Genomic DNA, 27,571 nt, shown 5'->3' with positions numbered 1-27,571 from the left:
TTGGTCTCGGTTTAAGTGGTCTTAACTACAAAACTGGCTAGAGCTCTGTTTTTTCTAGCATTAAGGAAATAACTCTCATTAGTAGTTGTCTGTTTTGGAAAACTAGATTGCTGCAGTGTAATGGATTGACATAGGGGAACCCTGGACAAGCAAAAGATCTCCAACTTTGAAGTCCATACGAAGGCTATTAACTTTACCTCAAAGAGTGCAATGAAAGCTTTCTTTCTTTCTTTCTTTCTTTCTTTCTTTCTTTCTTTTTTCTTTCTTTCTTTCTTTCAGCAGGGTGACTCCTGCTCTTCAAGCCTGTCCTGCTTTCTCATTGTCTGTCCAAATCCATCTCACTCTTGTAAATCTGTGCCTCTTTAGCCAGGCAGCCCTTAAATCGCAGCAGCCTTTTTTGTATTACAAGGCTACAGAAATAAACATTTCAAAGTGAAAACGCCAGCGTCTGTTCTCCCTTTCAGAGAAATTATGCATGAGATATTTGAGGCTGAGCCGTATTAACTGCCAGGGCCGGGAGAGGGAGATATATTAACAGGTGTGTTCAATTTATATCCTTTTTATTTATATGTCAGTTTATCATGGTTCTTTTGGTACAGTGCAGTCCAAATAAATACAGGAACTGCCTGTAATGCTCCACTGGCTTGTTCTGAAATTAGCCAATTTATTGGTGGATTCCACCAAACAATGTTTGTTTGATTTTTGGTTGGCTGGTCTCAAGGTTAAGCCAGCAGATTCTGATGAGCTCCAGTTGTGATACATCATGGTCAGTTTCACAGAGTCCTCTCTTGTTACCTTCAAATCTTCTTTCTCTGTCAGTCTACTTTTATTCCTCAAGTTATAGTGTATCATCACTTTTTTTTTCTTTTTTAGAATGAGTCACTTATTAAATCATTTTGTGATTGCATGATGATATTTGATTAAGCCATGTGGTTCTCATTTCACTGAACTTATTGGCATATCACTACACAGTGTAAATAATGCAGAGAGATCACAGCATCAGGGATTGTACCACATAATTATTGTATCTTCAGTTTAATTTAACTGTTTCTTAGCTTAGCTCAGGTTTTGTCCAAGCTTTGTGTTCTCACAATGCTGTTTTCCATTTGCCTGTGTTTACAATTTGTGTATATCAAGTGACCGCTGCAACTTATCCACTTAAGGGACTAATCTAGTAAATGATTCTTGGCAGTCAGTCAGCTGGTTTTTGAAAGCCAAGGGAGTATTTATAAGAGAGAAATGTATCTTCTATTGTACATAAGTTTTGGTCATAATGGTCTGTACTGCACAAAATCCAGCCCGCCATCTGACGGCAAATAGAGCTAAGTCCCTGCGTCGCCATTTATGGACAAGCTGTGTGTCTGTCAGTGAATCCAGATGTTTCTGCAGTGCTTATTAAACAGTGAGTATATTGTCATAGAAGCAGTAAATTTGAGAGTGGGAAGAAAGGGAAAAAAATTATCTTTTCAGATGGCAGAGTGAAGTAGTTTTCAGTTTACACCACACTTTTCAGAAGCACTCTCATTTTGTTCTTCTGCTACGGTCTTGTTTTAAACCTGGAATAACAGGTGTTTTTCATTTATGTTGTTCTTAACAGTCTTTTAGTTTACTGCCTGTCTCCTGCTAACCTCCTGCTCTGAATTACTGCCTGGGATTTAAGAAATGGAAAGTGTTTTGTTTCTTGTGTTTATGTCAAATATAATGATGTTTTTTTTTTTTTTTTTTTTGCTTAACCAAATTCTACACAGAAATTTTGCATGGAAAATAATTATTTTGATATTAACTAACCAGCCCAAGGAAACATTGAGCATTCATTTATCACAGCTGGCAGCATCTCGTAAAGAAACAACAAGACAGATTATATCCCCACCCCACCTCCTTGCACCTTTCAGTGATGTCTGTGCCCGCCATGTACTTTCACTCCCAGGATTACAGTCAAGGCTGGCTCCCACTTTCAAAGGCTAGTTGAAGAATCACAGCAAAACTGGTGTTAAAGGTTTGGAACGCTGCATAAAGACAACAGCATGTACTCTCATAAAGCAGTGTGAAACAGGACAGCCATGAAAGCCTTCAAGGACATTGCTATAGTAGTTTCAAAAGTTCACTCAAACTTGGACGCAGTGAGCTGGCCTGGCTTGGCTTCTCAGAACATGATTCTAAACAAAATTGGGTAACACTTGAAGGTATCTACATAAGAGTGACATGACACTGTCATGAACACATGACACTGTCATGACACATGAACCCTAACTCTTAACTGTAACTCTAACCATAACTTGTCATGACAAAAACCGAATGACACTTACTAAAAGAAGCGTTATGTCGTAAACATTTATAACTTGTTTATAATGTTTATGACACGTCCATGACAGTGTCATGTCACTCTTATGTAGATACCTTCAAGTAAAGTGTAACCCAAAATTGTATGGTAACAGATAAGAAATGATGTAGAAGTAACACTTTTCTGAAAATGTAAAGAAGAGCAGGTTAAAATGTACAGTTTTTTTGCTGAATTTTCATTTGCACAGAGGATATGGCGTAGACAATCTCTTGTGCAGTTTGTAGGCTTATATACTGTAGCAGCCTATTCCTGGGGTTGGGGAACATGCAGGCGAGTGTGTCATTGAGTTTATCAAGTGGGCACCTCCCATCACAGATGTTTCATTGAATGGTACATGACCGCTTTTAAACCCAAATGGCATGCACATGCACACAGTACGTGCAGTACAGAATTTACAGTGCTAAATTGTAAAACAACTGCCTTCCTCCAGCACACACAGAACAGCGTCCCATTGGAGACCTGTTTCCATCACCTGATGAACTTAAGTCTGAAATTATTCACTCAGTTTTTAGCTGTGATTTGGTCCACTCACTGTTGAGAAAAATATTTGGGGCTTTAGCATGTTAGTTTTTTTAAATAAAAAAAAAAAAAAGAATTGTATGAGCCAGCACAAAGTTATCCTCATGATGTATATACCTTTTTAAGACATGAACAATAAATCTGTAGTATGGATGCCAGCACGTATGCTTCTATGTCAGCTTGAGCCACTGTCTAAATGTGAGTCATTAGTAAAAAGGGCTATTTATTCAACGCCTGGACAACACAGATATTTATCAGAGGAAATGGTTGACATTTTTCACAAATTTCCAGTTATGGGCAATGTATGACCAACAATTAGATAGTAATTGACACACAGGAATCTCTGACAAGGTCGAAAGAATCAAGTTTTGTTTTTCTTAACAATACTGGCTTTCTTCATTTTCCGCCATCACTTTCACATAGACACTTCCAAACCTGGGGGATGGTTTTCACATGGGTGGGAGGGAGGTATAGTTGGTTTTTTGACATTTAGCCCCTCAGCTGAGGCCCATAGGCCCCTTCTTTTCAGCTGCTGGCAGAACAAGGTTGCTACTTCTTCTAGAATCTCAGTGCCATAAATCAATACACAACCTTGACTGGGGATCAGAGTATAAACCAGCAACAGTTTTGATAGATATCCAGATAAGAGATGTCCAGAGAAAACAGGCATTGCCAGATCCGCTTCATCAAACATTTGCTTGTAATAAACCTAGAAAGCACCCCAAAGAGGTTACTTAATAATTGCAACACTATTTGTTTCTGCATTAACTTTCAGACCGTGGTGTAGTTGCTGGGTGGTCATGCACCATTTGCTGTAGATGACATGTTCAAAGAAGCAGATGGACGCCAAGTTTGTTGTTGATTTATTGCATTTGACAACCTGTGGTCCTTTTGTGAGGAAAAATATGTCCTGTCTTTATATTTTGGTGTTGTATGTGCTGCTGGCTGATATTTAACCCAAGCTCAAAGCTACAACCATGCATCACCTTTAATTAAAATAATATGAAGACACTTTTCTTGGTATTTCATCTTTTGGGCATATGATAAAATGTCCCAATCCATGTGTTACATTTTATTCACCTGCAGTCTTTACAATTTACATTAGGATGTAGATAGTATAATATTTTAACACCTGACCTTGCTGTGCCAAACCAGCTGTCATGTTTCATTATATCAGAACAAGGATAAACATATTTATGCAGAATTATTCCCACAACCTTATTTTCGAGGTCTGAGGTTAGTGGTGGTGTTCTGGGATGGCACAGCATGGTGCAGGGGTGACAGCCATTGCTTGGGGTTATTGGTGTGTTGGTGTTCCGTCATGTCACTGTGAAGATGGTTTGTCTGGCGCCGGCCACATCGTTTTCAGTGGGTACCACCAAACCCAAAATATGAGGGTTTGTTGGAAATAAAAGATGTCATTGTGTTGATGAAATAATCTTTATTTGTTGTGCATGTTCACTGTCCTGCCTATTGTTTACAACCGTTCAGTGGCATTTGAATCCTCGTGTGTGTGTGTGTGTTTTAAGTAAAATTACTGTAAATGTCATTGCATTTTGAGCCTTACCCTTATTCAATGGTTGATGATAACCCAAAATACATCTCACTGCATCAGACACATTTAAGTTCAACTGCTTGTACACGATGATGTCATATAGAAAGCAATGTGAGTGCCGGCGCTCCTAATGATGTGGTGGGAACAATATCTTCTACAGCATCAATGCAGCGATAGGGAGTTTGATTAATGATCTGGAGGAGACACAACTAGCAGATGGTATGTGGATCTCATGTTTTTGGTGAGCTTGTTTGAGCGCAGCAGCTGTGAGGCCTGTGCTTATAGCAACGTGTGGAGCATGGGGCTGTCATTAGAACAAGCACTTTATTGGGGAGATGGAGTCCAATCACTCGTGACTGCCTGGAGACAAGTCCATGGCTATTCCTGGTGGGTTGCCTGGGTGGGCAGATACTTCATGAGAGCGCCATTGCTTTGGCACATGAAGCGACAGCAGTTGCATAAAAGGAAAGTATGACGGTGATTTTTAAAAGGAAGTCTTTTTAATGCTTTCAGTGTGGTTGTGGCACATTGTGGCTATTCTGTGCAATTGTTCTTATACTTTCATATCGGAGGCATTTTCTGTAATCTTTATACAAGTGGTTATTGGCTTTGACATCTGCTGTAGGGATGAAGCCATTTTGGAGACATGAAAAGGCATGTTTAAAAATGAGAGTCATTTCTATAAATCAGTGTTGTCTGACAGGACAGGGGTCCTGAGGATGGTATTAGGAGCCATTATTGTTTTTTTTCTCCGATGGAAACCAGGCCTTGCGCTGGCCCTCTGGCTGGCTGCTGTGTGCAACACACTGATTAGGACTGCCACCACAGGGACCTAAAGGAGCCTTTTGAGAATCACATGGAACTTTTAAATATGAGCCACTGCGGCGGAAGTGAACTGCACGATTTCTGTAGAACATCAGCGAGGCAAAGTCAAACTGAGATTGTATAATGGTTGTCGAATTGGAGGTGAAAGAACTGCCGGCAGTGGAAAAGTCCTGACGTGATTCATTAAAGATGAATCAACCACTGCCTAAATCTTCTACATTACATGAATAGAGTTGGACAATGTTTGGTTCTTATTTCCCATGGCTGTATAGGGGATAATATTTTGGCAAAATGTCCAGCAGATGCACTCAATTTTTATGGATCAAAGGGTCAGAAAACAAGCACAGCAACGTCATACCTACTGTATTTCACATCTGGACCTGGGGATGTCAGTCATGTGTGGCCACTTGTCATAATTTGGATGATTCAGCCTTTGTTTTTTATTAGAGACATACTATTGTGAGTTGCAGCTATGTGGTTAAAGGCAGATTATTTTCCATTAACTGGGATTGTTTTACAAATCTAAGGATTTTTGTCCTGTACTTGTGCCGACCTCTGAATTGCAACATGGATGGATGATGTACTATATTCATTGTACTTTTGGGAAATCTCAATCATTGGAGTGCTTCACTGAAAAATGTACAGCGGTGTGGGTCAGCATCCTTTTGGTATGATATATGAATTGGGCCTCTTCAAAGAGGAAATTAACCAGTCAAAGCCAAATCTTTTTGAATAAAACCTTCCATTTGTTAAAAAATGAGAGCACAACTTCTTATTTTGCTTCATCAGCTAATGTTTCTGCTTAAAGGGAAATTTTGTTTGCCATGAGAGCTTGGTTTGTCCTCTCTAACTGAGAATAAAACACTCACCCTACCATGTTCTAGTGAGATGAAATTGAAGGGTAGAATAGGAGAATAATCAAGAGATTTTGTAATTTATATCAAATACAATAATATGAACCCCCTTTGGCTTCACAAAGTCAAACCATCTCTGATCCAGTTAGTTGTCACTGGAGCTGGACGGATTGATGACATTTAGGGAAGTCTCAATCAAGCTTTTTTGTCCCGGATTCGAAATAATGTTGGGTGTCTGCTGATACCGAGTCCGATCAGATAGTTATATTTACTTAACTATTGAGTAAATATATACCTGATGCATTTAAATAACAGCTGTAGTGTATTAAGGAGCTTTTTGATCCAACTACCAGAGGTTCTGGTTAACAAAATATGAAGTTTATATGGTTAAATAATTCTATGCAATATTTCTCCTGAAACTGATCAGTTAGAAAGAAGTGGTATGATTCTGTTGGAACTATAGAATACACTCCCTAATGACATTACAATCACAGCTCTTTGGGTTGCGTGGCTGTGTGCTAAAGATTGCAGTTACAAATTATTATTTTGAGTGGTGTTCCCCTTTAAGTCCCCAGTTTAAGTTAAAGTACGTTTACTACAACGTGTGTGTGTGTGTGTGTGTGTGTGTGTGTGTGTGTGTGTGTGTGTGTGTGTGTGTGTGTGTGCGTGTGTGCGTGTGTGCACATCATTGTAAAAAAGTGAAAGTTCTGACCAGCCCTTCTTTTCCTCCTCTCCTGAGCTCAGGTTGCAGCTCCCAGATGGTTCCTTAATCTTTAGGTCCCACTCAGGTCAGCTCCAGCAGAGCCAGGTAAAACTCATAACTTCACCGTCCTCTAAAATGCATCCATGGAGACCCAGACAGATGACTTTAATGTCTTCACTTCTAACTTCAAACCAAGCCACATGATGCTCAGTGAGCTATGATCGAGGGCTAGCCTAACTGAAGCCTATTATCTACAAGACCTGCTGCTGTGAGCTTATACTGTAAATCCCTCTCTCTGTGTCCTTTTGATGACAAGGCATCTAACCTGGACCTAGTGGAAAAGAGCTTGAGCATGATAGTGATCAAATTACCAAAGACGTCACCTCATGTGGTGTTAAAACACCTCATCATTTCCCACTCACTCCTAGCCACAATATAGCTCTGTCCTGTATAGCGTATAGGCATTTCACATAGTATAGAAGTTGCACCACTTTCTAGAGCTGGACCAAACCGCAAACCGAAATGCTGCTTGTCAAAGCCATGGTAAGAAATTACAGCACACTCCTGAGGGTTTGATCCCTGGCCAGATAAGGAACTGCTTGATGTGATTGGGTTACCCCCCCTACTAGTCTTGGAAGAAAACAACCACAGCAGGTTCTGAGCCTCGACTGTGATAAAATGCCTCTCTGTTGGAGTTCTCCCATCTCCTCTCCTGTTTAATGTCTAATAGTTTCCGTGCTCCGATATCAGTTGACTTGACGGTTTGGGTGTTGTTATAACTAAGTTACAGCTGGAAAGCTTTTCCAGTCCAACCTGAAGGTGTGAATGAGCAGCTGACCCATAATGTCACATTCCAGCTTTAAGTGTGTTTAAAATTACCCCCTGAAACTAAGGGCTTTTGAATGTATCTTTGCTCTTATATCTTTTATCCAATTTCTTGCTGAACTTTGCTCTCCTTCTGTTTCTGACTATTGCCTTTGTTTCAAATTGATCATTTAAAAAAAATCGATTTCACCTTTATTGAGTTTGGTAGTCACATTTTTCTATTTTAGGCTCCCCAGTTTCTCTGTAAGGTAATAGAGAGTTCTTGATCATTTTAGTAGGATAATTAGTATTTTTGCGTCTTTACTGCAGTGTCTGTACTTCACCTTAGGCAAAAATAAATGATCCCAGCCTCCCTCTGGACACTGTAAAACACCTCCTTAAGATACAATTTGAGTGCATAGGGTATGCTTTCACCAACACAGAAACTACATATGCCACCGGTGTAAGAACAGGCTCCTGTTGTTCAGAAAGCTACTTCAACACCTCAACATTTTTAAGACTTATACAGTCGCTTTTTGAGTACCTACGTACATTCAATCCTTTGTGTGCTGTCTTACAAAATGGAAAAAAAAAAAATCCCGTCATAAAGGCATTGTGAAAAGCACTGAGGTTGATGTTTATAAGAAGGTGCAGACGTTTGTGCTTGTCAACATGTGTTTTCTTTTTTCCACTGACCCTCAAAGGATTCCAGTGATCTTAATGAAACCAATTTTCATATAAAGACGCCTTTTAGCTTTGGCTCCTTGCATGAAGGCAGCAGCATTTTGGACTCAGCCGTTGTGAGGAGACCTGGCCTTTGAAGTAGCCTCTGCTTATTTTTCTGCTTGACAGATCAGAGCAACTGTGCAGAAATCAAAAGGGAAGTGCCCTGCCGCCCCAGGTAAACGGTAACTCAGGACTGAGCTGGGACATTTTGAAAGCTAATATGGCTACTGCTTAGTTAGGGCCATCTGGACAATTTGCCCTCCGTCCAAATTCTTTAAAATGTGACGTTTAATAGAGTGAGATTGTGTGCTGCAGACTCGTGCCAGAGGTGTATCATATGACTCATCAGAAAATACTGCTGCACACCTCAGAGAGTTTGAAAGACGGACCAGAGTCTGAGACACGGTGAAGTGTTGACCAAGGCTATCCAGGCATGTCTGACCAGTCTCCACTCCTATAGCAGGAATGCAGGGTGTGGAAAAGCTAAAGCTAAAGATCCTACATAGCACCTGGTGGAGTTCATTTTCCCCATGAGAACAGTAGGTATTGAGGGATGAGACACGGCCAATTTAGCTAAGTGAGATGTGTTTCTCCACCAAGGAATATCTATATCCCTGTCTCCCAGTGCAACTGTCCCTTAACCAGGGCAGTGAGGGGGAGGAGGACATGGTTTCCACAGCACTTGCATTTCATTTTCCAATGCCCCCCTGGAGGGTTTCAAAACAAGCTCTGGGGTTAAGAGCAAAATCACTGAAAGCCGTTACACCACAACTGATGCCTAGTCAGGTCTGCTTCTCATTGGAAGGGATCTTGGCTGAGAGAGAGGGCTTACCAGCAAGGCTCAGAGTTGCAAACAATCAATGCCACATTGGCGCTTGACCCCACTAAGATTATAGATGCCATACATACACATATAATCTAAACGAGGACGGAAATAAATAGAGCTACATTTCCTAAAACCTTTTCAACTGTAGAAAAAGTATTATTAATGATCCTGATCATTTTATATATTGTTTTATGACAATGTGTGGCCCACATGTGGTCACTTTTTCTGAAGATTCTGCTTACCAGCTGACCACAAATCAACTAAATTTATTTTTACTTTTTTATTTATTTATTTTTATTTTACTTATTTCAGGATTAGAGTCGACAACAGCTTTCGCATGCAACCTCCAATCAAGAAAACATTTGTTGAAATATTCAATATATAAAAAAGGAAAATGGAAATAAAGGATTGTATATTTGAACAGAAAACTTTTCACTTTTGTAGATTATCTACTGTATACTATTTATTATATAGTGTATATATATATATATTTATTATTTTTTTATTTTTTATACTATTGGCAGGCAGTTGTCCATTTGCACTTTTACACATGCAAACAAACACATCCACTTTGTCACACAAGAGAAAGCTGTCTGTGTGTTTGCAGACACATTAGTTCTCATGAACTGTTCTGAAGTAGCTGATGATTCACCCTTTACTTATTGAGATCAATGCACACAATCGCACACGTACAGTCTGCCGTATGTTTTGTAGATCCCTCTCCTTGGTGGTGTTGTAAGAGCATTTATCTAGAAATGTTTAGTTTAAATGATGTAGGAGAGAGTGTGTCCTTCATATACTCTGCCTGCTTTGTACTGCGCAAGTTCCAAATATGAAATCTAATTAATTCAACTATATCATAAATTATATCATGTGTGGTCCCACCGCATTGAGGCCCAAACCATTTTGTCTCTGACCCATGAAAATACTGCCATGTCATAAGTCGCATACAGCAACTATTGTACTGTTGCATATGCTTTGTATAACCATCAGTGAAAATAATTTCTGGTTGGTGTTTTTGCCCATACCTTTAGAAATCCTTTCATGCTGTATAAGATAGGAACATAAGTTAATGAATACTTTTTTCTATAATACATAGATACATAATACATCCCTTTAGTCCAAGCCGAGACTGCACTCTCATACTACTGCATGCATCATTTAATGAAATGATTTACAAAGCATATACAATATTGTATTGTAACTGTATATCTCTATTGGACTTTCCTTAGCAGTTAGTTACTAAACAAAACAAAAAAAAACTTTCTATTTTACGAGTGGAAAGGGAAATCACTATAGCAATATAGTTTGTTAGCACAGAACCATCTGAGAAGGCGTCAGTGGAAACTGTTTGGGAAAGGGCACCTGGCAGGTATTTGGATGAACCATCGCCATTTTTGTTTTAAACGAACAGTCACAACCGTCACACACCTAAACCACGGCGTAGCTGCCATTTGCTCCAGATTGTTTTTGTCCGCTGCTGTTCGTACTCAAACGCGTTCCTTGAAGCCTGACGAGATGGATTTTTATGTGATTTGTGACCCAGCGAGAATTCAAGCTGCCGTGTAAGGTAAACTTTGAGCAGATCTTAGGATAAATGAATAATGTATTTGATTTTGCTACAATTCAGGTGAACTTGGTGAACTCGTACCTGATAGTTAGTTTTACTTAACTTATTTTAAACTACAGGTATACCCCTACACCTTTTGATGATAAAAAAGAAAATGAACAAGCTGTAATGAGCATTAAATGATTTAATCTGTGTAAAATGAATGTTAATTTAATAACTGTTTAATTTACGATGTTCTGTAGAAGACATTTTTGGCGTGTTCTATAGATTGGCATAATGTAATGTTGTTCTTGTCCAAGGTTGTTTATGTAGACCTTTGGTGGAGATGATTTAGTGTTGTTTTGGTACAGCTGCTTGTGGTCCTGCTGGGCCCAGGGAAACTGGGAGGTCTTGGAGGAAAGGAAAGCAGTTAGAAGAGGATATGGTTAGAGGTTGATTCATTTGCAGTCTGAGCTTAGCATGAGCTTCCCTTTACCTCCAGACCTCTCTACACAGGCACAGGCACACAATACACCCGCTAGTGAGGGAGATTGATGTGGGAAAGCAACTATAGAGAGTTGGTTTCTCACTAACTGGTGTATCTGATATGTAAAATCTCACACAGTCTGGTGTGTGGACCCTTTGATGATGATTGCTATATCCTTTATCTTAATTGTAGGTCAATATTTAGATTTATGCTTGAATTTAGTACAGTGAATAAACACCAGCCAATAATATAAGTACAAGTTTTATTGGCATATATTTAAAAAATGGCTATTATATTAAAATACTTGAGGATTCTCATCCCTTGTTCTTAAATTCCCAATGCAACCATTTTTCACTTTTCTGCTTCATCATTTCTTGTATTAACAGTCTGCCTCTGCTGTCAACATGACAAAATGCCAAGATTGGGTCCTGGAACAACTTGATTAGGCCACGTGCCTTTATCATTACAATGGAAACTATCAGTTTTATCAGCCCAGGACTGTGTACAGATTTGTGATATGCAATAAATAAGTCTATAGCAAGACCTTTTATTTTTTTAGAATGACTGCCTTAGGGTTTGGTTCTCACAACATTGATAGCTGATATCTGATAACCTCCTATCCAATGGATAGAACTAGAACTCTCTCATACCATCTTCTTAAAAATAAACTGCTTTTTTCCATTGATGAAGCCCATTTTAGGGGGGATTAGGGGAACATTGTGAGGATTGCTGTTGTGTTGTTCTGTTGCTAACATTAAGAGGATGTGGGGATTTAATACTTATACAATATGTTTTGCATTAAGTCTGAGCATGTTTGCCTCCCTCGGGGAGTAAAACGTGTTAGCAGATAGTACATTTTTGTTCGAGCTCAAGTTTTTGAGGACCTATTTGGCCTCACTATGTGTTAGGGGGAGGGGAACAAATCAACTCAGGGTGGTGTGTTGGTTTTATTAAGATATCCTTTAAAAACAACTCAAGCTGTGTCATAATGCCCAAATGGGGAAGCTCTGACACAAGAGCCGAAATGAGAGATAGTTTTGTAAATAAAAAATGTCTCTTAATGAAAAGGGCCAGAGATTGTAAAGCAGTAGCAAAGAAAGTGTGACTGTCACCTTGTCTACATGTTCTTGGTGTAGTTGATTCGAGGCTTGGTTTCTTTCCTGCTGCTAAAAATGTAATAATGTCATGGCCATTTTTGGCTCTCGATGCTATTATATCTCAGACCCACTGCCAGCATGGGTTTTAGGCCTTCCAACAAATAAACAATGGCAAGGGTTGACTCTCATTTTTTGTATTTGTGTGTGTGCGTGCATGCGCATGCATGTGTTCCTGTGTTTTGTGTTGTGGTCTGGGTAAACTCAACTTGGCACTGTTTGAACAGAGTAGAAGACTCTTTAATGACATTTTAATATATTGCCCCCATGTCAAGCTAGAAGGAGCAAACACAATGCCACGAGGGGGAAAGGCTATTTGGTAATAAGAATCAGCTTCAGAAGCACCAGTTTGAAAAAGAGGACCGCTGCCATGTATTTGTGTATACAGACGAGATGTGAGAGACAGTAGCGTTGGCAGGTTTGGCATTCGGCCCCCACTTTCTCTTTTATTGTGACCATCTGGAGAGATGAAGAGTAGTGGATTCATGTTGAGTGTCATTAGAACACATGCAGGGGAATATTTTCTCCTATGCATTATACCAGTTACAGATTATTGAAAACCACCTGTTAAATTTAAATCTTCAATCATCTCGCCAGATTAAGAGAAATGATCTACACTTGACCTGTTGCCCCCTCATCAATCTTCACTTCAACAGATTGTGGTGTACCTAACTGCAGCGTTTTTTTCCACTCAATTTGTACTGAAGAGTACTCTTTGAGACAAGGGGGATTTGGACAAAGTCCATGACTAAAGTGTCATAAACAACTAATCCCAGACCCAGGTCAAAGGTCATAGGCCCTCCCCACCGCTCTGACCACTTACAATGTGTTCAGGGTCAGTTTATCTGAGTGGAACGACATAACACTTGGGTGGATCAGGATATTTTCTTCAAGTCTTGCACTAGAACATTAAGTAATACCACAAAGCCGCTACATTGTTGAGGGATTATCACTCTGATTGTGGACCTTAGTTGTTCTATTTATAGCTGTAAATTGTGTCATTTCTGCTCCATTCCAGATGGCTTTCATGGCTTGGACTTGCATGCCCTTGACAATTGACTCCAAAAGTTTGGCCTGTGCGCAACACACTGGCACCAGACACACATCTCGGCCAAACACTCTGCTTGCCTGCTGTGTGCCTGTGAGTAATTTGGAGTGTAGTGGCCTTGTCAGTCAAATGCAGTGCAAAGGGGCCCAATTTTTAAGTGTTTTATATTCTGGGATATATTTATGAAGTCTTAATTGTGGGAGCAAAGACATTGAAGTAAAAACCCCCTGACTTCCTGCTGATCCACATTTCTACATTTGTGGTGCCAGCAGCCTAGTTTTCTTTGACTTGGATATAAAACTTGAGCTTGTGATTTCTATTTGGCCGGTGATGCGAGAGGACCAACTTGCTGTTTGACATGGAACACCATTGTGTAATGTCATTACAGAAGATGCCAAGAGCATGGGGTTCATATGGCAAACTTGATGTGATGTGGAAAATGTACGGAGCACATTTTATAGGCAGTTTCTGTCAAACTTTTGACTCTACATACCTGTGGCTGAGCTAAGTTACCGTTTCTCCAAAACAAGATTCAGACAGCTTCGCAAAGCGGAATGATTTAATCTGATATATCGATTAAGTTCGCAGCGTGTGGCTGGGTTATACAGCCGCTTGCAAAAGGCATAAACAACTTTGTTCTCTTTGGCTGTTTAGGATCCCATTTTACCTCTAACCAAACACCTGAGCTGTGTGATGCTGTCGCCTTCCATGACAGCTATTTCCAGCAGAACAGATTACATGGACACTTGGGAAATAAAAAGCAAAACAAGCATACCATGGTTTCACATAATGCAGTATACAGATTTAAAATGATAGAAAGAGAAAAATATGCTCATACAGTTATGATTATGAATATTATAAGTAGAATATGAGAAAGTTTCCTTTTTTGTTAATGCTTGCCTTTTGTTGCTGGTAGCGGTCTCCCACTCGTAGCATCAGATTAGAAGAATACTTGTATTCATTGCCTACTGTAAACCCGTCAATTTATGTAATGTCATTGTCTTAACATACCTGGATGGGATTAGACAAGTGCAGAAAAGGTTTTCACAACTGTAATAATATTTTGCATTCCCAAGGCATGTTTATCTAAGCTCTAGGCTTTAATATTTATGACTGTTTTTGATTCAGTCAGCGTACAGTTTTGATTTTACCATCAGCTCAAGTGGTGTACGATATGTGGCAAGGGGTCCATAAAGCCTTCAACATGTTTTATCCCTTTCTTACGTGTAATGTTTCAGCATGTCTGACACCTAGCTAACACATTCATCACATTATAAAATGAGACACCATTTCCCTTCTTTTTTTCTTTTTTTTTCTAGGATTGTAGGAATTGTAATTGAACCACATACCTGTATAGTTAAGCTGCAGGATTGTTGAGTTTATCAGCTACATTAGAGACGTGACATTTATAAAAATATCTACATGTGCTTTGCTGCCAGAGAATATTGCACTATAAGAAATGCTGTATATCGTTTTCCTTCTCGCAGAAATGCAGTTGATTATTTATGGGTGAAAGAAGCTGGTCATGTACTGTTATGATAAAAAGTCTTCTACCTCCTACTTACTTTACCCTGCTCGGCACCAGCTCAGTCATGAAAGTAATCAGTCATTTCGTTACGGATGTTCTCTGGATCCTTTGGCCATCTGGACCAGGACAGGAACAGGAAATGAAGAATGAGGAGTTAAGAATGTTTTTTTAGTATATAAAAGCTTGAAAAAGAAAAGCTGAGCACTCCTTTTCAAAGTTTAAGACTGGGCTACACAAACTGAGGCCCTTTCTATTTTTTTTTAATACCTTTTTTGCTACTTCCCTTCTATCTTTCATTTGTTCATTCCCTACTTCCTGTCTTTATTCAAAGGCTGGTAAATATTTCCTTCATTGTAGTATTTAATATTATCAAATGAAAGTAGTTCACAGATCTTATGATGAGCTAATGCTGTGATACATACTTTTTGCTGTATTAATTTTGATCATATTGTCCTCTTCAACTTTCTCCACCTGTTTCTTTCTCTTCCTCCTTGCTCTCATTTTATTTTTTTCCCATCTTTCTTTGTTAGAATATTATTCCAAGCAATAAAAACAATAACGTTTCAGTTGTAGTTAAATTTTATCATAAAGTAGATCTGCCCCTGTAGCCGTAGATTGTGCCAGTTTTGCTCAAAATAATTCAGTGACCATACAGTGTTATCAGATGGTCTCGGTAAAATTCAAGAGATCAACATTCTCGCCAACACAGGAGAAGGGGAGGGGGGACGACGACAGGGTAAAGAGAAAACACAGGGCTTTAGGAGGCCTTTGTGAAAACTACAACTTGTTTGCATGTCCAAAATGTTATGATGCCTATTCAAAATAAAATATAATTGAAAATGGAGATGTACATTTAAGTAAAGTAACTCAAAGATCTACGTACGTATACACAAGGGAGCTTTTTTTGGACTGAAATATTCACAAGAAGATGCCCATTTTCTCCGTTTTGGCCTCGTCATTATGGTACTAGTAGGATATTCTGAATTCCTATACTGTTTTTCTCTCCTCTAGTGTCCCTCTTTTTGCAGGAGTGTATTTACTGAAATTACTTCATATGTGTGCCATCTCAAAGAGAACAGAATTTGCTTAAACAGAGGATAATGGAGGGGTTCAGGTAGGATTTATCATACCCCACACCCATATTTCCCTCTTATTTGTCTTCCTCTTTTTATTGTCTTTCTTTGTGAATATAAGGCCAGTTATAGAGCAGCAGAACAGTAGAGGAGCCCCATCTTTTCTCATGCATATTCAAGCACGCGTGCACACACTCGCACACTGTGAAAGGCAACTTGGCTCCTGGTCAAGGGATCTCTGCTAAAAGTCCTGGACAAGAGAGCTGATCGCCAGCCAAGCAGGACAGTTACAAAGTGGAGCACGGGAGGCCCCACCATGTTTGCTGAGATCTAAAGCCTCTTTTTCTAAAGCTTTGTTTGCATTTTGTTCACTGCAAACAGAAAAGCCTTTTTTTACCCTTTCTCTGTCCACTCTTTTCACTTTTTCTGACTCGGCTGCTTTCTGACAGTTGATTCAATTCCTGTGTACTAAAGGAAATGATGTGCTTAATTGGATTATTGGGAGTTTTCTTCAAATGAGCGCTCTCCCACCCACATAGCCCCAGACTCTGTGTTCTCCTGTGGGATGGGCTGTCCAGTACAGACAGTTTCCAGACTCCACAGTCGGCAGGATGAGTGTGAAATGGGAACCTGGGAGTATGTTATAGTTTAATACTATTAAACCATAGCAATTCCTATAAATATAATCAAATATTCATGATGTTAAAAGTTTTGTTTGTACTCACTTGATTATGAAACCGTTCCCGTTTAAGCAATTACATTATTTGAAGAAAAAAAAGACTTTCTGACACTTTCTGTCTGACACACACACACACACACACACACACACACACACACACACACACACACACACACACACACACAGTAACACAATGTGGAAATTCGACCTGATATTAGGGGTGCACAATATATCGACTCAATATCGTTATCGCGATATCACGTTGCGCGATATTATACCGGAAGTCTCGCGATAATTACGCGATATTTTGTTTACGTTGCATCCCGCCCGACATATAACCACAGAGCAATAAGAGGAGAAAATCGTTGCATTCGGTCCAAGATGGTGGAGCTGCACTCAATAGACTGTTCCATTGCAAGCTGCAGCACAACGTTCTATTGAGTTTAGCCTCTTGTTACGTCTACACTCTTTGATGCACCTCTCGAAAAACACAGTTTTTCGTTAGCTAGCAGTTAACCGAGTAAAAAATGAGGTTAAAATGCTGACAGCTAAACGGTGAAGAGTGTGTCTGTATTTCACTTGAGATAACTGTAACACCAGGTTTAGCTGTCAGACCTCTCTGCTGGCCATCATCTACAGTGTGCTACTTGGCCCAGGTTTATAGAAACAATAGTGTCTGAACGCATGCAGGCATCACTGGAATTTGCACCTGTTGGAGACCTGGCTTCTTTGGTCTTCTCTACTGAAAGCTGTCCTTCTGGCTATATCTGGGCATTCTTTAATAACCAAAGGCATGACCGGAGACCTGAGAATGGTGGAATGGAATCGTAAGTGAAGGAAAGAAGGCAGAGAGAGGTGAAATGGGTAAATGGCAGAGTGGATGATGAGAGGGCCTGAGTGTATAAAAGAGACTGGGTGAGGGAGCTTAGAGAAGGGGAGGGGCCTTCTCTAGTACCTATTCTCATACAAATGGTCTCTTACACTGTGTGGCCCTTCAGTGGGTCATAAACATCCCAGTGGTTGTGCAGTTGTGTAGTGGTGAGCCATTCATGTTACTGATTTTCTCCTAGAGAGCAGAAGCGGAGTCCATGGCACAGATTAAAAGGCCTCTTTTCCCATCCGCGTGCGAATCACAAATCACATGGAGCAACAATGCTTCCTCGCCCAGAAATCCAACAAACACCCTGTTAAAAGCCGCAGCCACATCCCCTGTGTTTTCATTTTACTGGGCACAGAAAACATACTTTGTATTCTTATTGGACTAGTGTGTGTACCCAAGTTTTCCATGTGGACACCAGTGCTGCAGTGGATGTCTATAGACCTTTTTTACAGCAGACATGTTTACATGTCATAATAGGAAAACCATTAATGTTGGCAGCATTCCACTTAGGAGAGGCCCTGGTATTGTGCATGCTGACTCACTGAAACAGCTTACCGGGACACTTGATGGAATTGAGCCATCGTTAAGGTTATCAATTTCAGCTGTGCTTTTCCTACTATGACAAGTCAAAAATATCTTGTCAAACTTGGAAGTGCGCCCTCGTTTAGAAGAAGTCTCCCGGCTAATCCTGCCTTGTACTAACTGAAGTTGTAGAAACAAACGGCTATCTGATGTGATCCTTACCTAGCTATTGCACATGTGCGCCTCCCAACAAAGATGGGATAGAAGTGCGATGCCTCTCTGTAGCTAAAACAGAGACCTGAACACACAGGGTGAAAAGAGGAGCTGCAGCAATGTGCAGTACAACAAACATATGGTGTTTTTTGAAAATTAAACCATGTAAACCTATTCTGGTTCAACCTCAAAATACAATTATGAACCTGAAATGAGCAAAATATGGGCACTTTAAGACTAGACGATTTCCTAGGCAGATATTGACTTTGGACTATATTGGGTGGAAGTAGACTACAGCCAAAGCACTGCTACATGGGCGCAGAGATATCATGCAGCAACTCTGTGTGAGTACAGGTCTAATAAGGTTTGATCTATCCTGTAAAATAACCATGCGTCATGTTTACAATAATTGCTTACTCTGGTTTATTGGGTCCATTCGGCGTTTTTTTCAGTTGACTTTATCACACAGAGAAAAAATAATGTCGAGGACTGCTGGATGGATCAACGGCGAGAAATCCTCGGTAGCTGTGACACAACTGCAGGCATGCTCATTTCAGTCGGCATATGTTGGCATATTCCCCCACACTCACACCACCAGATCGTGTTGGCTCTCATCCTCACGTCCTCAGGCTGTTGAGCGATCGCAACCTCCTCTTCCTGTCGTTCTATTTCCAAAGCACGCAGCTCCTCTTCTGAAAACTCTGGTTCGTAGAGGTTTGCTTCTGGATCTTGACTGTCTGAGAAGTCATCCTCTTCGTCTCTCACAAAATCTGCCATGTTCATCGCCATTCACTGTCTACTGTAGGAAAAATAGCCAGCTAACATTCACGCCGGTATGTTGATGGAAGTTGGGGCGTTTCAGGTGCTGCGTGATATCTCTGTGCCCAAGTAGCAGTGCTTCGGCTGTAGCCTACTTCCACCCAATATAGTCCCAAGTCAATATCTGCCTAGGAAATCGTCTAGTCTTAATCTGCATTGCTATTTGTACTCGTTGTGAATACGCAGGCCACAAGAAGTAATTAGGTTTTGTTTTTGTTGTTGTTGGCACACTTTTACTCACAACTTCCATTCACTACGCTAAGCTAAGCTAGCGGCTGCGCTGCCGGACTAAGACAATGCATGCACTGAGACAAAAATGCATTTGCCCACCTATATAAATATAGAGGAGACGTTGAATAACCCTATTTCAGCAAACGGTGGCGTATTCTTTTAAGCTACTCTACTGTATGTCAACGTGCTCTGTATGCTCTAACCCAGTGGTTCCCAACCTTTTTTCCTTGGCGCCCCCCCTACTCATGTCTAAGAAAAGCTGAGCCCCCCCGAAACCGAAGTTGAGGTAACTCTCGAGATAGAGCCTTACTTTCTTTTTTGATACAGAGGAGTTATCAGCACGGTTACGTTTCTCCTCCATGTTTCATTTATAAAATAGTGATGCCGTGGCGGCAGGAAAAACGAGGATACAACAAAATACTTTTGTATACATTATATATTCTAGTGTATTATCATAATTTGTTTAACATGTGCAAATATATATATATTTTTTTCCTCAACCTCAAACCAGATAAAGACTTGCGCCCCCCCCTGTGATCTTCGCCGCCCCCCCTGGGGGTGCCCGGACCCCAGGTTGGGAACCACTGCTCTAACCAAATCTCCCTTGTTCTTGTCACATTCTGCTGACAAATGAGAAATCTGTCCTTATCGTGCCCTGGGGCCAGTTAAGGCCTCTGAGGGGCTAATTGAATGGCCTATCTGCCCTACGCAAATCCTAATTCTCTCTCTCAACAGGCCACTGGCGGCATGCTTTATGGGATTATTTTCAACGAGGCATTTTGAATGTTGTAGCATAGGCCTTGCTTCCCACGTACAGCTTTCCCCCTTTCTCCTTGTTCCTGCCTTTCACCTTCTCGCCTGAGAGGATTAGTAAGTCAGGCTTACGGAAACAGAGCACCAGTTGGTGAGAGTGAGACTCCCAAAAGCTCTGAGACAGGAAGGAGCTAGACACTGGCTTTATGACAACAATTACTGCATTCTCTCAATGTCTTTTATTTATTTATTTTTATATAGAAGTTAACAAAGAGTTGGCCTGTTTTTAGCAGAAAATATCAATGTAAACAAACATTTTTGGAGCAGATTTTCCTGCTACCCAATAGACTGAGTGGAGTCAGAGGGTATGTACAGTAGGAAAATTATTATTTGGTGGTATGGAGACTGTTTTGTGGCTACAGAGGAACTGGGTTGGGGGGGGGTCAATGACATGCTTCACCAGTAAGCCCATAAATAGAGAATTGGAATAGGGGGGGTATTGCCTAGAATCCAAAAGCTTAAAAGATTTTCATTTGTCGAATTTTGCACCAAGATTTATTCCTAAAGAACAACTATCTATTCAAACACAACACATTTTTGTGCCACTTCTGCTGTTCTAGTATGAGAGGTGTTGCAGATTGTCTTCCTAACCTTTCCACTCCACCCCCACACTGTTATGTCCTTTACTAATGTTGTGCTCACTTATACTGCTTTTATCTGACAAGACTGACAAAAGCCACCAACACACCTGTGTTGCAATCTCAAAGGTCCCTGGGGCTTTGCTTGTGGAACCTTATTGCTACCTGACCACCATTGTCTCTGTTGTCAGAATGTCTTTCATCTTTTTAGTTAGACCCAGGGAGAGCGATCAGTATCTCCCTGCTGTATCTATCTCATATATTCATGGCTTACAGCACTGGTTCCCAGACATTTACCCATTTACTGAACCTTAAGGCTATGCCAAATCATTTCCGTCATCCTGTGATTCACCAGATCAGGGGAATGATAGGACTGGTTTCTCTCACTATATTTCCCAATTTTTGTTGAAGTTCTTGGAGCAGCCTAATCCTGCTTTAAAATGGCTCCTTGGGTGGTCCATCAGATTTCTACAGAAGTTGATCTATTTTATCATTGGATTTTATCATATACTCATATAAAACAGACTGTACGTTTGGAAAAGCAAATGAATAAGAGGTCTGTTATTGTATTCAAGGCAACACAATATTAAAATATTTGTAGGATGGACTTTTAATCAATCAGTTCATGGATTTGGAGGATATGGGACCCCTTATTTACCACACAATGTTTAAAGGCTTGATCAGTGTGTGTTCTTAAGTGCCTCTGGCAGTTAGTAAGAGCCAAGGAATCATGGTCTGTGCTGACAGTTGTTGTTATTTGAAAAATCTGGATGCACTTACCTTTTTTTCATGCCAAGAATTATCCAATATAGGCTGCATTCCTCTTGAACTAGATATGTGGAAATTAGTAAGTATTTGCACCTGTTCATCATTACCAATGGTACAACCTATCGTTTTATATTTTGTATGGAAATCAAACAGACATTTTCTTCAGATCAAAAATGATAAGCAAAATTATTAACTCAACTGTAGTTTGGGGAAGCTCGTGTGTTTGTGACATAAAGGCAGTGTGGCTAATGAAAACAATTACTTTCAATGGAGGACAGTCACTTGTGCCTTATTTGATTGGGGAAAAGATAAATATGCTAACTGCTTTGAATTAATGACATTTAGAGTAATACTAAAGGCTTCTAAGATTAGATTATGTTATCAAAATGCATTATTATCTTCCATTGTAAGCGGAACTGTCTTTCACACTCTTTTCACTGGTTGGTGACCTTGATTGACGGTTGTGTAAACATCTGCCAGAGAGGTGATGGCACATCTGGCAACTGACTGAAGTCTGTTGGTGGATGTCATTATAAACAGACCTCTAAATCCTATCATCACCTAACGCTTGATCTCAGGTTACTGTTAATGAGTTCATTATGTGTTAGTGTATTCCCTTTGTCTGAACAACCTGTATGCTGCATGACAGTGGATTTTCAAGAATAGGTGTCAGCCTTGATGTTTATTGTAGCAATGGCAACCTTTTAAGTTATAAAAGCCTAGTGATATGCTGTGTTATTCACTGTTTGGTATATTACCTGAACTAGCTCATGATGAAAAAGTAGAGACGGTTGTAGACGAAAATGAAGAGAGATTTTATCTTAGTTTTTATTTTATGCAAAACATTTTAGTCTCGTCTTTTTTGTCAACAATAATGCATGTTAATTTAGTCTTAGTCAGCGTTTTTGGACATTGGTGCAGTCTCGTCATCGTCTCATCTAAAAAGAAAAAAAAGGTCGTTCACGAACATATTTAGTCTCGTCTGACGAAATTAACACTAGTCTGTCATGTGTGTTAAATCACATACGTGTAGAACAAGGCCACATGCATGGCACAGCAGGAGGGTGGTGTGAGGAGGTCTCCCTCCACATGCATGTGCATTGCGTGTTCAGCTGTTACTGAACCACAGAAGCCCCTCCTCCATTCCCTGCTTTCTCTCTATTTTTCCTTTATCCTTGCCGCCCTACTGTATTCCTGTCTCCACTCTGTCCTTCCATCTCCTGCCTTTCATTTCTCTTCCTAGCCCTGTACATTCATGACCAACTGTGTTTCCTCACCTGCTTTCCTGCTGTAACTGTCATCCCCAGCTCTCAGCTGTGCCTCTCTGGCATGAACTTAAGATGACACTGAATCAACCCCGTGGAGTGTAAGGGATCCTGGGAGCCAGTAGTACCAAAGCAAATGTAGTACCTAGGAACAACAACACCATGGAGTGTCTTTCTTTCAAACTCGATCACACCTGGGCTTGGCTGTGTAAGAAAGTTTTGTCTTCTCTTATGTGGCTATAAGCCCTGCTCCCAGAGTTGGCACCTAATTAGTTGGTAGTTATTTTATGTAGTTTCTCCAGTGTCAGTCATCTGACACTAGTCTACAGCACTGCATTACAGAGGGAGGTTAACATGGCAGTAGCCATGTGCTTGGCATTTAAAATGCCGTGTAGCACAAGACAATGTCACCCCAAGGTTTGCCTTCCTCCACGTCAGGGCTGTATCCCCCAGCGTCAGCCCTAGCCCTCTATACTGGCACAGAGGCCGGATCACAGCTATGACACCCCTATGTATCTCATTCAGCCCTTGAGAATGGGGCTAGTGAACCGAGTAGCCCCCCCAACACTGGCCTCTTCCTGCACCTGCAGGCCCAACTGATGGTTGGAAAACAACAAGGAAAAGGGGGGAAGTGAGTTTGAAATCTGGGGAGCCTTGGATCCAGTTTAAGAGTAAAGTTTGGACAAGATACAAGAGTATCATCATTATTGTATGGCAACACAATCAGAGAGGTCTAAAATAACAGAAAACTGGTCACCCTAAAGCCAGTTTCTGTGTTATCCAAATAATATCCACTATGATTGGCTTGGTGAATTCTTTGTGAAGTAAGGATGGGGAGAAGGCAAGTGAATGGGGGTTACTGGAGAACCTCTGGCCCCCCTGCAGGTCATTCAGTCATTCATAAGATGAGGCCATTTTATAGACCTCCCTCTACCCTTGCTTTTGTTGCTGTTGTGTCCATCAGCGGAAGTGAAAATGGAAAATGGAGATTAAGAGTGGTCATGCAAAATAGATGATGTGTGTTGGCACAAGGTGGATGGCCAGTTTCTAGCTCTTAAACCTTTGGTTTCTAGGTGGGCCCTTGCTGGATAATGCAGTAGATGTTTTCCTCACAGAATCTCTGCCCGATAACTTTTTGTCTGCATGAATTTATGATGTTTACAGATGTGCTCAGTTTATGAAAAACAGCCCCACTCTCACAGTTGGGCAGCCATCTTTAATCCAGTAAAGAGCACAGGGATTTGGTCGCCCCTGGCCTGCTTGAAGGCCCTTTAGAAACCTCTCGGCCGTGAGAATGGGGGCTGGGGTTGGAGGTGTGGGTTGGGATGTGTGTAGCCATGCAGGAGGGGCAGGGGACAGTCTTTGTGAATTTAGTTAATCTAATTTGAGCTCTTTCCCTCTAAGGCCCTTTCTCTCTCACCGCTACCCTTGTTTCAAACATCAGCCCAAGCTGGGGAAAGTTTCATGTGTCCCTGGTGAAAATAGACTTTGTTTAGTTTAATTCAATATCCTCATATGTAAACCTAAGGGAAATATAACTGAGAGCAACCACTGAAAAAAGTATATCTCTGCTGTTTGTATGTGGTGCAATCAAATTAAAATGGAAAGCTGATACACATGTGTATCAGCTTTGAGATCTAAGCAAAATTACAGCATGTGTATGAAACTTGACTATTCAGGTCATGCAATGTACAAATAATTTTAGGAAGCAACAAACCGTGTTAAAGACAGATCTCTATGATAATAAGTTATCCCATTAAAAAAAAAAAAAAAGTTTGTCAGTACATTATGTTCCTATGGAACAATTAAAACTACCATTGATCAAGGGTCAGTTGGAGGGAGACGATTAAAGTCTTCATTAATACCTGTTTGTAGACCTGTTTGAACTTAATAGTACTTAACAAAGGACAACTTGAAACGGAGGCCAGGTTGTGGCTGCTGCTTATAGAATGTAAATGAACCACTTAGAAGCCTTTCTTTGGTGTTTCACACCTCTGATTAACTCATGGTGATGCTGTTGGATATCAAATGGGTATTAACTCATTAAGGCTTGCCTTTGAAGTTGCTCCTGAGTATCATCAGGGTGTTGTAATCCTTTTTTAATGGATCAGTGTGTAGGACTGTGGTTCCACAAAATGATTAATGTGACAGCCTTTCTCACCTAATGTTCCCTGTGTTTTGCATGAATGGGTTGAAAATTGGTTGATTCATTTAGGAAATGCCAGTGATGGTGTTAATGTTGAAAGGTTGATAGTAAATGGTAAACTGCTGTATCAGTTTGCTGCCATCTAGCCATAAACCCATACCACCTCTTATCTTTGCTTCTTTCCCTTTTCTTTCCCTTGCTATCTTACTCTTTCCTTAGCTTTGTAATTTTAGTGTCTTCCCCTCTGCCCTCCTTTTTAACTTAAGGCAATAGGTGGTGAAGGGCAGGAATGCAGCCAAGGGACTGTAAGGATTTATCACACTAAGGTGTGAGAGCTGCTGCCTGTACTTCTGTGCCTAGAGATGTAACAGTTTAGTGCCAACAGCATTCCCACCACAGGGCCAATACAGAATTTTATTGCTCTTTTTGTTTTTATTCTTTAGACCACATACTTTGTGGCTGCAGGGAGAAGAATGGGAGGAAAGGTGTCAGGGACAGAGAGTAAAGTAGTTTGTGTGTGTGTGCTTGTGTGATTGTGCGTGCATGCCTGCATGCGTGAGTTTTCAGTCTAATATTTGTGTGAGAATTGCTGAGTAGCATTACCAGCATGGACATATAAAGCATAAAAATAGCTTATCTCCATATTCTTCTTGTCTATCCCTGCTTTTGCCACTTAAACATGCTCTCTCTCTCTCTCTCTCTGCTCTTGCTCTCTCTCTCCCCTCCCATTCCTTCTCTTTCCACTCCTCTCACTCTCCCTGTACCTTCCTCCTTCTCTGCCTCTCAGGTTACGATGACTGGGGATTTTCTTGCTTCCATCTAGTTGTGTGTGTGTGTGTGTGTGTGTGTGTGTGTGTGTGTGTGTGTGTGTGTGTGTGTGTGTGTGTGTGTGTGTGTGTGTGTGTGTGTGTGTGTGTGTGTGTGTGTGTGTGTGTGTGTGTGTGTGTGTGTGTGTGTGTGTCCCTCAGTGCTGAGCTGTGTCCTTGTCCCTGCCTCCTGGCAGCAAGGAGCCACCCAGCAGCCGGTCTGTGATTGGGCAGGGGAGTGGGGTTCTTGACACAGCGCGGTGCTGACTGCTCCGGGACGTGTTTCAACAGATGGTCGAGGTTAGAAAGTGTCATCACATCGGAGAGAGGATTAGAGGAGAGAGGTTGTCTTCCAGGAGCTGTGTGGTCCCCCCTACTCTTCAACCCCAAATCCCAGCACCAAGACACAAATCCCTCTATGAGCGAGGGAAGACCCGGTGAAGAAACGCAAGAAGAAAACTCGGAGAGGAATCCTAGCCTTCCCTCTCACTCGGCCAGCACTCTGCTCTCTTGCCTTTCAGGTACTTAACAACTTTCTTACTTTTTTGGTCTATTTTCTGCTATTTTATCTTTTTATTTTTCTGCTTTTGCAGTGTCTGTGCCTGTTAGTTTGTTCAGTTGGCAGTACATTTCTGATGCAGCATACAGTCAGAAGTCTACAAGTGCAGTGAATCTGTGTTGCCTGTACAGCAACTCTCTCTGTGCCGGACTTCATAGTTTTCCCCCTGAATGACAGGAATTCCCTCCGTCGCAAATTCCTCCGTCTCAAGGGATTAGAAGGCAGCACATTCCATTAATGTCATTTTTCCCCCAATCCATAAGCACCAATCTGTTAATTTCTAGTTTTTGGATGCAGGATCTTTGAAAGTGAAGGGAAGATACTGTAGATATGAAAAAGCTTGCGGTCACTTAAAAAAAGTATGCATAATGAACTGTGTCTTTGGGGGCATCCTATGAGTTATAATATGGACATGGTAAAAAATAATCAGTTTGTATTTTATTGTTTATCCTGAATGTATCCTTTAGTTTTTCTTTCGTAAAATCTTAAGTGAAGATTAATTAATAACTCTGTCAGTTTTGATAATAGGAAATTAAAACACAATTGTTTTACATTCCCAAAACTCAGTGTGGCATTTAACATTCCCTCACTTCAGCCCCGATAACTTTTTTCATAAATCTTATTCAGAGTGCCCTTCTGGCAGAACGTGTCAGTATACGCTAAATGGATGAGCTGCTGAAGAGTGCTTTCCGGACAAACTGTCAAAGCTAAGCAGAGAGACAGAGACTCAGAATGTACACCTCACTTCAGCTATTTAACTCAAGTCAAGTGAGAAGGGAAACTTGCCAGTGGAGTGGGAATATGATGTATGGTATTTATACCGAGCTCTCTCTCTCTCTGTGTGTGTGTGTGTGTGTGTGTGTGTGTGTGTGTGTGTGTGTGTGTGTGTGTGTGTGCAAATGGAGATTGTGCAGCTGTGAAAGGCTGTGTGGACAGCAGCCGGGTTGAGAGGAGGTTGTATGGGTGAAAGCTGCTGTTGTGTGGATTTGTGTTTACCTTGGTAAACCAGCCGTAGCTACACTTCCTGCATGTTACTTGAAGTATTTAACACAACCACCAATAGGTTGTGATGACTGCTGCTTTAAGGCCAGTGGAGACGTTTGTACAAAATGTGGGTGTATGAGTAGATCAATTAGGGAAACAGTTGAAGGATTTTTGAGAGAAAGTTGATAGTCTTTATTTTAGGCACTGCTAAAACTTTCATAAGAGGTATTGAGTGAAGTTTGACTTATGGATAAGTTTTTCTGTATTAACCAGAGAGAGATGTACATAGCATTGCGTTGGAATGCTCTAAAAAATC

The 27,571-nt window shown here is 40.7% G+C and overlaps 1 protein-coding gene across 11 annotated transcripts in view; it reads left to right on the top strand.

The window, feature by feature from the left end:
* sulf1 (sulfatase 1) overlaps positions 1-27,571 on the top strand; it is a 90,068-nt gene that overhangs the window by 24,988 nt on the left and 37,509 nt on the right. For 6 of the 11 annotated variants that reach the window (XM_028569123.1, XM_028569125.1, XM_028569121.1 and 3 more), the window contains one exon: positions 26,004-26,233. The exons of 3 other annotated variants lie outside the window; for them this stretch is intronic. The gene's annotated coding sequence lies outside the window, so the exon portion shown is untranslated. Of the gene's footprint in view, positions 1-25,874; positions 26,234-27,571 lie in introns of all 11 variants that reach the window. 2 more of the 11 variants (XM_028569124.1, XM_028569122.1) reach the window with 1 other exon arrangement.

The sequence above is a fragment of the Perca flavescens genome, chromosome 22 (assembly GCF_004354835.1).
Source record: "Perca flavescens isolate YP-PL-M2 chromosome 22, PFLA_1.0, whole genome shotgun sequence".
In the NCBI taxonomy this organism is placed as follows: Eukaryota; Metazoa; Chordata; class Actinopteri; order Perciformes; family Percidae; genus Perca; species Perca flavescens.
Note: the sequence above shows the minus strand (reverse complement) of the source record. Positions and strands in the feature narration are given on the sequence as shown.